Raw genomic sequence first — 13,104 nt, 5'->3', positions numbered from 1 at the left:
ATCTGGTTTTAGCCTTGTTTTAAACGTCTTGAGATCTTTACGTTTTTATTGGATTATTTATTTAATAACATTTGAATTGCACTGCACTATTTATTTTGAACACTGTTGATTTTGCGTTTTTTAATAAAAGTACTTTGCACCTTTTTGCACCATCCCCTTGCTTCTCCATGTCTTCACTGTCCAGCTCATCCAGTTACATAAGCAATGGTGTCGGGTTCAAGAGCTCCCAAAACAGAAACAGGACCCTGGAGCAGAACCCACATCGTCACAGTAACGCCAGCTCAGTTTGGCGACTCAGCCCTGGCGGATATAACTTGTCCAGCGCTGTTGCAGGATTACATACATATTCACCTGTCCCTGAATAAAGTTTAATGACTAATTATTGAAATTCTGTTATGTTAAAGAAGCCTAATGTAATCACATATTTGTCACATGTACGCTCACAGTAGGAACAAGTCTTTAATACGTCCGGATGGTACCTTCAGAAGTGAGAATGTAGAGTTTCAAGCCCTTCTCCTTTTTAGTTCCTGATGTTTGACACAATGCTTGAATAATGTGACTTATGTCGCTTACCATAAGTCAGGGCGCGTCTTGAAGCGGATGGGTGAAAAACGTCAGAGCTAGTCTGTTCTGATATCAGTGTCGGAAACGAAGAAACTGGCCGACGCGGAATGCGGAAGAGAGTGTGCACATGGCCTATTCCCACCACAGCAACTCGACCTATTTGTAGTTCTGGACACATTCTTTACCTCCTACTCCAAGACAGGGTTACCAGGTCCTTAAAAAAATTATTGCCCAAGAAAAGGACAACTCAAAAATCGAGTACTAGCCCAACACCTCATGCTTACAAACTGAAAGCGGGTCGTGGTGTCAAGGGCTGCGGATTATCTGCTTACCAACAAATGTGGACCTGACAACACTGCTCCAGGATATGACTTTTTTGCTCAACCAGGAACAATTGTGGGTGGGCACCATCCAACAAATCTGTTAGTTTTTCGGATTTGATAGAGTTATCAGTAATGATGGATCTCCACACTTCGCATAAAATAACTGCCTCCCTGGTGCTCCATGGACCACATAAAAGGTGTGGGGGTTTCCCCCATGAACTCCTAAATCATGCTGCATCCTGGTGCTTCCCACATGAAGGCCATGCACAGACCACAATGCAAAGCATGCACACACACACACACACACACACACAAACAGCTGCCAAAACAAATTTATACTTGTTACAGCCACTTCAATCAGAGCACTGATACTCTCCTAGTTAGTTGGTGACTGTTTCTGGTCATTGTCGCATACCTAACAATGTCAGAGCAGAAGTCAGACTTCCAGCTGAGGGAAGAAGGAGGAACTGGTTATTATTAGAGGTTGCCAAGTATGTCAAATTAGTTGTGAACAACTGCGTAATGACGTTCCTGCCCGGTTTTACATTTCCAGAGTATTTCATGGCTTCCCCTTTTTTCTGATAACTAATAACATGCTGCCCGACGCTGCCAGTGCTTTGTGAAGGCTTTACAGGTATTGGAAGTTCAGCCCTAAGCTGAACCCTTGTTTTCATGTTCTGTTGTGGTCTGTAAACCACACATCATAGATGGACGATGCTTTTCAAGTCATTCCTTACTCCTCGTCACTGCTTTATATGCATTGTACTACCAGCTGAGTGTTCAGTGGTTCTCGAGACTCACATACGGAGCCCATACCTGCGACTTGCTGGGTATGTCGGACTGTCAGTCACAGAGTGCGCAGTGGCTACTTCCGACTTTCTAAGATTACGTAAAAGACGTCGGCAACAGAAAACAGTTGGAACCAACACCTTTGCCCAGGCTGTATGGTTACCAACGACATCTTACTAGATATACTATGTTTTTATTAGTATAAAAAAATATAAATGTATTCATTAAAAACGTTTCATACACTTATGTGAACAAAAAGAGAGGAGTAACATTTGTTTCAGTCATACATGCTACATGTTGCAGGCTCAACTTTTAATGGAGGATTGTGGGGTGGGGAGCTTTAAATACTACAAGTGGACTTGAGGTTACCACAAATACAGCTATGGTTCCAGTTTCTGAAAAATATAATTAGTCAGCTTGTGCAGTCGTTAGTCAGACTAGCGTTATTTTCATAGTAAATAAATACAGAAAGCTAAAATAACATAACATTCTCAAACTTGCTAAATCCACATTAGGGACCTGGATGTGCTTGAGCAATTCTGGCAGCACCAAGTACAAGGAGGAAGCCAGTCCTGGACATGGCACTAGGGCCAGTTTCAGAGCCTACTTACTCACTTCAACTTCAAGCACTTTATTGTCATTGTGTAACACAACAAAATTACTTTTTGTGACAGCCCCAAGGTGCATTTAAAGAAAGGTCAAATAATTCCAAATATGTCGTATACAATGTTAAGTGATTAAGTGACCAGAGCAAATTATTATTGCTCAAACTACAGCAGCATAACTTGTTAATGAATAGTACATTACATGTTCTATATTGTATTACATTAGTATATTGCACATTACCAATATAGCTTATTGCACATGTTCAATTAAAAATGATCTCAGACTGAGGAGATTCAGAGTTCATAAAGTTTATGGCAGATGGGAAAAAGCTATTTTTTAGTCTGTTTGTGTATACACGGATTGACCTAAAGCATCTGCCTGACAGAAGGAGCTCAAACAAAGAATTACCAGGATGAGTTTTGCCCTTGAGAATGTTTTTGGCCCTTTGGCCCTCACCCACGTTTACTGTCATACTGGGCCAGATTGGAACTATTAACTTCATATGTAAATTTCTTGGACGTAGGAGGGGAAAAAAAAAAAAAAAAGCAAATCAGAGAACTCATGCAGATGTGGATGAAACATGAAAACTCCACAGGGACAACGGCTCCACAACCCAGCATGTTAGATTCATAAGGTTGCAGCACTAACCACCATGCATGCCACTGTGATTTCTAAACACAAAAAATAGCACATCAAAAATGGAAACTAAACTTTATCCAAAAAATATGTCCACTATTTGCCAATAAAAATCCACTTCAAATAAAATAGAACCTCAAAGCACATGTGCTTTAGATCTATATGCCATCATCTATATGCTACACCCATCCCTCTCCCATTTGGACAGAGTTAGTGGTGCAGTAAGAATTATGTTTCTGGTCTTCTCTAGCACCTTCAACACCATCCAACCTCTGCTCCTTAGGGACAAGCTGATGCAGATGGGAGTAGATACATACCTGGTGACATGGATCGTGGACTGTCTTACAAACAGACCTCAGTATGTGCGTCTCGGGAACTGCAGGTCTGACATTGTGGTCAGCAACACAGGAGCGCCGCAGGGGACTGTGCTTTCTCCGGTCCAGTTCAGCCTACAGCTGCTGGTCATAAAATTAGAATATCATGACAAAGTTGATTTATTTCAGTAATTCCATTCAAAAAGTGAAACTTGTATGCTAGATTCATTCATTACACACAGACTTATGTATTTCAAATGTTTATTTCTTTTAATTTTGATGATTATAACTGACAACTAATGAAAATCCCAAATTCAGTATCTCGGAAAATTAGAATATCAATTAAGACCAATGCAAAAAAAGGATTTTTAGAAAAGTTGGCCAACTGAAAGGTATGAACATGAAAAGTATGAGCATGTACAGCACTCAATATTTAGTTGGGGCTCCTTTGGCCTGGATTACTACAGCAATGCGGCGTGGCATGGAGTCGATCAGTCTGTGGCACTGCTCAGGTGTTATGAGAGCCCATGTTGCTCTGATAGTGGCCTTCAGCTCTTCTGAATTGTTGGGTTTGGCTTATTGCATCTTCCTCTTCACAATACCCCATAGATTTTCTATGGGGTAAGGTCAGGCGAGTTTGCTGGCCAATGAAGAACAGGGATACCATGGTCCTTAAACCAGGTACTGGTAGCTTTGGCACTGTGTGCAGGTGCCAGGTCCTGCTGGAAAATGAAATCTGCATCTCCATAAAGTTCATCTGCAGCAGAAAGCATGAAGTGCTCTAAAACTTCCTGGTAGACAGCTGCGTTGACCTTGGACCTCAGAAAACACAATGGACCAACACCAGCAGATGACATGGCACCCCAAACCATCACTGACTGTGGAAACTTTACACTGGACCTCATACGCCTCTGTGCCTCTCCTCTCTTCCTCCAGACTCTGGGACCTTGATTTCCAAAGGAAATGCAAAATTTACTTTCATCAGAGAACATAACTTTGGACCACTCAGCAGCAGTTCAGTCCTTTTAGTCTTTAGCCCAGTCGAGACGCTTCTGACGCTGTCTCTTGTTCAAGAGTGGCTTGACACAAGGAATGCGACAGCTGAACCCATGTCTTGCATACGTCTGTGCGTGGTGGTTCTTGAAGCACTGACTCCAGCTGCAGTCCATTCTTTGTGAATCTCCCCCACAGTTTTGAATGGGTTTTGTTTCACAATCCTCTCAGGGTGCGGTTATCCCTATTGCTTGTACACTTTTTTCTACCACATCTTGTCCTTCTTTTCGCCTCTCTATTAATGTGCTTGGACACAGAGCTCTGTGAACAGCCAGCCTCTTTAGCAATGACCTTTTGTGTCTTGCCCTCCTTGTGCAAGGTGTCAATGGTCGTCTTTTGGACAACTGTCAAGTCAGCAGTCTTCCCCATGATTGTGTAGCCTACAGAACTAGACTGAGAGACCCTTTAATGGCTTTTGCAGAGTGTGGCACCAGGGGTCTTCAATATTGAACCTTTTCACAATATTCTAATTTTCCGAGATACTGAATTTGGGACTTTCATTAGTTGTCAGTTATAATCATCAAAATTAAAAAAATAAACATTTGAAATACATCAGTCTATGTGTAATGAATGAATCTAATATACAAGTTTCACTTTTTGAATGGAATTACTGAAATAAATCAACTTTGTCATTATATTCTAATTTTATGACCAGCACCTGTATATACATCAGACTTCCAATACAACTCGGAGTCCTGCCACATGCAAATGTTCGCTGAGAACACTGCTATCGTGGGCTGGAAGAGGAGTATAGGAACCTAATCAAGGACTTTGTTAATTGGTGTGACTCAAACCACCTACACCTGAACACCAGCAAAACCAAGGAGCTGGTGGTGGATTTTAGGAGACCCAGGCCCCTCATGGACCCCGTGATCATCAGAGGTGACTGTATGCAGAGGGTGCAGACTTATAAATACCTGGGAGTGCAGCTGGATGACAAATTGGACTGGACTGCCAATACTGATTGCTCTGTGCAAGAGAGGACAGAGCCGACTACACTTCCTTAGAAGGCTGGCGTCCTTCAACATCTGCAATAAGATGCTGCAGATGTTCTATCGGACGGTTGTGGCGAGCGCCCTCTTCTTCGTGGTGGTATGCTGGGGAGGCAGCATAAAAAAGAGGGACGCCTCACGCCTGGACAAACTGGTGAGGAAGGCAGGCTCTATTGTATGCACAGAGCTGGACAGTTTGACATCCATGGCAGAGTGACGGGCGCTGAGCAGGCTCCTGTCAGTCATGGAGAATCCACTGCATCCACTGAACAGGACCATCTGCAGACAGAGGAGCAGCTTCAGCGACGGACTGCTGTCACCGTCCTGCTCCACTGACAGACTGAGGAAATCGTTCCTCCCCCACACCATGCGACTTTTCAATTCCACCCGGAGGGGTAAACGTTAACATTATACCAGTTATTGTCTGTTTTACCTGCATTGTTATCACTCTTTAATTTAATACTAGGCTGACCCGCCTTTTAAGGTGACCGACTTTTAAGTTGACCACTTCTTAAGGCAATTCAATATGTAGATCAATTTGGTATTTTATACAAACTCATTAATTTGGTTATATTGCATTTGAGCGGTATTACTTTAATACTCGTAGTTTGTTATTTTTGTGATGAAATTTAAACTTTTTTTCTATATTGGGGTCACCCTTTTGAACCCCCCTGATATTTACTACGCGGTGAGGCATTTGTACTCCATCAACATTAATTATTTCCAAAGACATAATTTTGTCTATTTTTCAAGGGAACAATGGGAGCACCAGAACTCTACTCACGTCATGTCGCTTCGTACCGCAAGCTGCAAGTAGTAAGTCTGTGATAAGCGGAATACCGCTACGCTTTCCACTCACGGGACGGAAGGACAATCCCGACCGCTTTTATATAGTAAGAAAGAAGAAGAAGATATCGCACTGGCTGGAGTAGAAAATCATCTGTTACCTGGAAAAACGTAACTACAAATCCCATCGTGCATTGCAAAATGGACGTGGCGTGTGTGAAACTCGACAGAAGGACAATCCCGATGCTTTTATATAGAAGGATTGTTCTTTATCAGTATGCTGCTGCTGGACTATGTGAATTTCCCCTTGGGATTAATAAAATATATCTATCCATCCATCCATCCATCCTATTTCTGAAATGCCTGCCAGCTAACATGAGTCATGGAGGCCAGTAAAAGTGCTGCTTTTCCAAGGTGATCTTTTTCCAATTCAAGTTTACCTCATGTTTCGTGACTATGCAAATGTCATAAATAATGGATGTTGCAAGATGCACATTGAGTGGTATAATGCAATAGATGTACACTGGATAAAAATATGATCAAGTAGTGCTCTTTTTGAAATGCTATGCCTCATTTGTATATTTAAAAAAGTATTTGTGTAGGTGAAAGATCACACTCACTAATCAGGAATGTGAAAGATTAGTTTCCTATCTTAACGTTTGGTTTTTCAATTAAGTAGAAATATTTAATTTTATCCAATCTCTTCTTCAAAAATCCATATAACATACATTTTCTATCATAGCCTATATTTTTAGTCATAAATTCTGTCATATAAGGAGATTATGGCACACGTTTCATTTTAATCACACATACATCCATGATAAGACACACTCCAGAGACCTCAAGCTATTAAAATAATATTCCACCCAAAAATGGTATTTTTTTAATGTTACTTACCTCGTGTACCTTTGTAGCGGTGGGTGAGAAAAATGTTTACTTCACGTTTTCATGTTGAACTGAGAGAAAACAAGTTGACATACCAGAAGTCAATAGTGACCACAGCTATAACGTGGCAAACAATGGCAAAAACATCCATTGGAGGAAAAAAAAAATTAAATAAAAATCTTACATTACTCATTTGGTATAATTCACTTGTCAAACAGTCAATCTTGTAAGTCTTTTTGTGATAATTCCAGAAGTATCTGTGTAATAATATTTTAGCAAAAAAAGCATTTGTTTAGTGCGGAAGCTCTGAACCGCACAGTGAAAAAAAAATGATGGGGATAACCCTTATTTCGTACGTACGAGATGTTTTCACGTAAGTACGAGATACTTTAACGCACGTACGAGATGTTTTCACCTATGTACGAGATAAACTTAAGATTAAAATATTACAAAAGTGTGCTTGGGGCTTCCTAATTACGACCTTACCAAGGCCATGGCGCTTCAGTTTGACGTCACGTCCAGCACTTGTAGCGCGGTAAAATAAAAAAGCAGATGGATGGGCTTTTATTTATTAAAGGAGTGTGGGATGGTTAGGGTTGGGTTTAACAGCAGCTTGCAGTACCTTCGTCAGGTTATGCCCATAACGTCAGTCACGAAATGCCCATCGTATACCCCGTTACACTATGGTTAAGATTAGGCTTGTGGGAGGGTAACGGTTTAGTTACGTGCTTTGTTTACAGGTATTCGTCTGCACACTCGTACGGAGCAACTGAAGAGATCTGGTGTTTTTTTTTCTTCCTGGGAAACAATTTCGTGCGTACAACTTACTATCTCGTACCCACCACTTACCATAGCCTGCGCACCAGGCACTTTTAAGGTCGCACCTGCCAATACTGCGTGTGCACCGCATTCTTTCAGATGAGCACCAAATGCCATCGCGTGCTACTCTACATCATTTTAAGGAAACAGGACATATCACTGAACAGTCTGATGTTTTCCTCACACAGTTACAGTCCACAGAAATGAATATTGGCAAGTTTATAAAATCAGGCTATGCTTTTAAGCCCAGATCGTTAAATCCGCGAAGCAGCACCACTAACCAATGCACTAATTTATAGTAAAAGGAAATTACATTAGTTAGCCATTTACTTACTTGCCCGCATCTTGTTATTCGCACAAGTTACGAAAAGAATTCATATTTCACGTATTTAGTGCGTGTGAAGTTTACCCAGTTCAATGTGGGTTCACTAATTTAATTCTCTGGTAAGCCTGGCACACTCGATTGCATATCTGAACTAATGAACTGTGTGATTTAACGTGCATCTAAAGAGTTAAATCCAAATTTGGGCCACTTTAACTCCTGCCGTTTTCAGACAAGAAATGTACCCTTGCTAAAAAGCCAAACTTGAATATCCTAGTGAAATCCACTGGCCAACCTGGCACACTGGGTCACCCGTTGCATTGTGCAAAACGAACTGCGATCTTTAAAAGTACAGCAGAGATCTAAATCGTGTTGCGGCGGATTTTTATTGTCACGTATTTGACAAGATGGATCCCTAAGTTAAATGGCAGGTAATACTTTCTTAGCCCAAACGTAAGGAAATTCATTGACTAACTTGCCCTGTTATCGGTGATGCGAATAAGACACTTTCTCTCAGTGGACTGTGATATATAATATGCGCTCTAAAGAGTGAAATCGATTTGGATTTCTTTAATTTATATTATATATATATATATATATATATATATATATATATATATATATATATATATATATATATATATATATATATATATATACACAGTATAGTATATACACATACACACCAACCCGAGTATAGTCAAATTGACTAGTAAATTTAGCATACATCTGTCATTATATAAACGGCACAAGACTGATTGTAATATTGAAGTCACACTCTAAATTGTTAAATCAGTTTGGCTCACTTTCATTTTACAGTTCTGTAACAAGAGAAACTGCAGCTAGATTTTGACACCCAAATGCGGATACAAGTCCTTTTTTTCTAGCAAAGTTTACACATTCCCATATTAGCAACAAGTCGGACTCCGCTGTTTAAGGGGCAATCAGGTTAAATAACCATCCGTGCCTCTGATATGTAATAAAACTGAAAGAAGCTGTCTTTATTTTTTCCCATTACCGTAAACACAATGACATCATACGTTAGCCAATTAACATACCAAGTGTACCAACATTTGGGCTAAGCAAGTATTACCTGCAATTTAACTTAGTGATCCATCCTGTCAAAAACGTGACAATAAAAACGGCAGCAATACGATTTAGATCTCTGCTGTACTTTTAAAGATCGCAGTTCGTTTTGCACAATGCAACGGGTGACCCAGTGTGCCAGGTTGGCCAGTGGATTTCACTGGGATATTCAAGTTTGGCTTTTTAGCAAGGGTACATTTCTTGTCTGAAAACGGCAGGAGTTAAAGTGGCCCGATTTGGATTTAACTCTTTAGATGCACGTTAAATCACACAGTTCATTAGTTCAGATATGCAATCGAGTGTGCCAGGCTTACCAGAGAATTAAATTAGTGAACCCACATTGAACTGGGTAAACTTTACACGCACTAAATACGTGAAATATGAATTCCTTTCGTAACTTGTGCGAATAACAAGCTGCGGGCAAGTAAGTAAATGGCTAACTAATGTAATTTCCTTTTACTATAAATTAGTGCATTGGTTAGCGGTGCTGCTTCGCGGATTTAACGATCTGGGCTTGAATGCATAGCCTGATTTTATAAACTTGCCAATATTAATTTCTGTGGACTGTAACTGTGTGAGGAAAACATCAGACTGTTCAGTGATATGTCCTGTTTCCAGAAAATGATGTACAGTAGTATGGAGGAATATTTCGGACAAAATGAAATAAATAAATAAATAAATGCGTAAATAAATAAAAGTACTGTGAAATGTGAGCATAAATAAATAAATGTATCATGAAATGAAGCCTTAATAAATAAATGTATCATGAAATGATAGCATAAATAAATAAATGTGTCACGAAATATGTTTTTCGTTGCTTATTTATTTATTTCATTTTGTCCGTAACATTCCTGCAAACCGTCATGAAATACGGCTTGAAATAAAACTGTCACTTTCACTCGTCAAAGTTGAGAGGGTGGGCTCTAACACGCCCTCTAGTTACTGATTGGTGAATCGATAGCACAAGAATTAATTAGAAAAATGCTTACTACTGCCGATGAAATGGATTCTGCCGAAGATATTACGTATTTCAGAGAGAATTGAAGATTTATCGGAAGAAATTACAATGTTGGCAGCCCTTTTAGACTCCGATATAGATGAAACTATTTTTGAAATTATCAAAGAACAGGCGGAACGGACTCGACTGCACTCCAGTTCTGGTGACGCAGTTCCCTGCTCTGGACGTCCATCCTTTGACATTCCAGCTGAGTCAATAGAACACCTTCTGTTATGCGGTTTAAAAGTACGACAGATTACAGATCTATATGGTGTATCGGAGAAGACGATCACAAGGCGAATGAGCCAGTTTGATATACGGTAAGCTGCAACGGCTGTATTAGTTTAGGTACTTTGACATGGAATGCCCAAAGGAGCTCCAGCTAATATTTTGAACTGAACAACTTTGCCACTGATCAGAGCTTTAGAGTTGTTTGAAAAAGTAGCTGCGAATATGCAACTGACTTCATACTCGTAAAACAAGGGTCAAATACTCAGTTCAAAATATTAGCTGGAGCTGCTTTGGGCATTCCATGTCAAAGTACCTAAACTAATAGAGCCGGTGCAGCTTACCGTATGTCAAACTGGCTCATTCGCCTTGTGATCGTCTTCTCCGATACACCATATAGATCTGCAATCTGTCGTACTTTTAAACCGCATAACAGACGGTGTTCTATTGACTCAGCTGGAATGTCAAAGGATGGACGTCCAGAGCAGGGAACTGCATCACCTGAACTGGAGTGCAGTCGAGTCCGGTCCACCAGTTCTTCGATAATTTCAAAAATAGTTTCATCTATATCGGAGTCTAAAAGGGCCGCCAACATTGTAATTTCTTCCGATTAATCTTCAATTCTCTCTCTGAAACACGTAATATCTTCGTCAGAATCCATTTCATCGGCAATAGTAAGCATTTTTCTAATTCATTCTTGTGCTATCGATTCACCAATCAGTAACTAGAGGGCGTGTTAGAGCCCACCCTCTCAACTTTGACGAGTGAAAGTGACAGTTTTATTTCAAGCCGTATTTCATGACGGTTTGCAGGAATGTTACGGACAAAATGAAATAAATAAATAAGCAACGAAAAACATATTTCGTGACACATTTATTTATTTATGCTCTCATTTCATGACATATTTATTTATTAAGGCTCTCATTTCATGACACATTTATTTATTTATGCTCACATTTCACAGTACTTTTATTTTTTTACGCATTTATTTATTTATTTCATTTTATCCGAAATATTCCTCCATACAGTAGCACGCGACGGCATTTGGTGTTCATCTGAAAGCATGCGGCGCACACGCAGTATTGGCAGGTGCGACTTTAAAGAACCTGGGGCCTCATGTATAAACGGTGCGTACGCACAGAAATATTGCGTAAAACTTTTCCCGCGTTCAAATCGCGATGTATAAAACCTACAGTTAGCGTAAAGCCACGCATTTTTCCACGGTACCTCATACCTTGTTGTACGCAAGTTCTCCGCTCGGTTTTGCAGACTGGCACAGCGTCAAAGCAGTGCTACTGTTCCTGTGTGGTTACACCTTATTTTTTTTGACCCGGCTTTATAAATACACTGAAACTAACGCGTATTGTTTATTAGTGTAACGCATCTGATTGTAATTAACTTGTAACAATATAATGGTCCAGGGAATAGCCATAGTATTCCAAATACCATAACTACTTTAGCGTTGTTACTCTCACTTCTTCTTCTTTCAGCTCCTCATGTTAGGCAGTATTTACATATGATGATGATATCATTTTTAAGATGAAATGTAGCAAAATATGTTTATTAAATTATACAGATAAAACTTTAACTTCATTTAAATAATCTATATTCTTCACTGGGAGTGTCGTGAAGGATAGAATAATTAACCATGTACTACGAAGATATTTCAATGTTCCTTAAACGTTTTGAAGAATCGGCACCAAGCTTACAGATGGCTTAACTTCTATTACAGAGCTGATTGTGTGGCGATCGGTTACTTGGGGAAAGAAAAGCAAGGACTGCAGTGGCGGCTACGCCAATATATATGGAATATAAATCAGAAAGAGAAAATAACAACACAACTAAAAACGCAGTGACAAATTTCGGCAAGAGTTAAATGCTTGTGTCATGAGCAGGAGGCGGCTATGCAGTGTCTGCAATGGACATGGCCATGCACCGTGCATAAGCTACCTTACTGACATTGGCGGGCGAAGGAGCCACCGATTCTTCTTCTGCCCAGTGCCACCACTAGCCTAGAGCCGCCCGAGTACTGCTGCAATAAATTATTTCATCGAAGTGAAACCCATGTTTAATACAGTGCTTTAACGCCTATCATCATAAAAATGATATTACGTATACATCTCAGTATTTTAGTTATTCAGAGAGCTGTAATATCACGAATGTACAGTAATGGATTCTGTGTCCAGTTGGAGGAAGAGAACCGGTTTAAGAAGCAAGTAGTGATTCACACACACAGAGCACATAGAAGATCAAATACAAAAAAAATGTGATTTATATTCATTTGCATATTCAAAGAGGCGTAAATCTGGGAGGAGTTGGGGCGTTACATAAAGTGCGTGCACGAGCGTTACTTTTCACACTGATCGGGATTTATGTAGCGGAAAAACGTGGAAGTTGGATGCGCACAGATTCCTGCATCTGGATTTTCTGTGCGTAAGCACATTTCGGCTTTTGTGTTTACGCCATGTTATAGTGTGAGTTCTACGCACGGCGTTATACATGAGGCCCCAGGTGCGAAGGCTATGGTAAGTGGCGGGCATGAGATAGTAAGTTGTACGCACCAAATTGTTTCCCAGGAAGAAACAAAACACCATATCTCCTCAGGTGCTCCGTACAGTGTGCAGACGAATACCTGTAAACTAAACCCTTACCCTCCCACAAGCCTACTCTTAACCATAGTGTAATGGGGTATGCAATGGGCATT

Source organism: Polypterus senegalus, chromosome 7 (genome assembly GCF_016835505.1).
Source record: "Polypterus senegalus isolate Bchr_013 chromosome 7, ASM1683550v1, whole genome shotgun sequence".
In the NCBI taxonomy this organism is placed as follows: domain Eukaryota; kingdom Metazoa; phylum Chordata; class Cladistia; order Polypteriformes; family Polypteridae; genus Polypterus; species Polypterus senegalus.
This window is presented reverse-complemented; position numbering follows the sequence as displayed.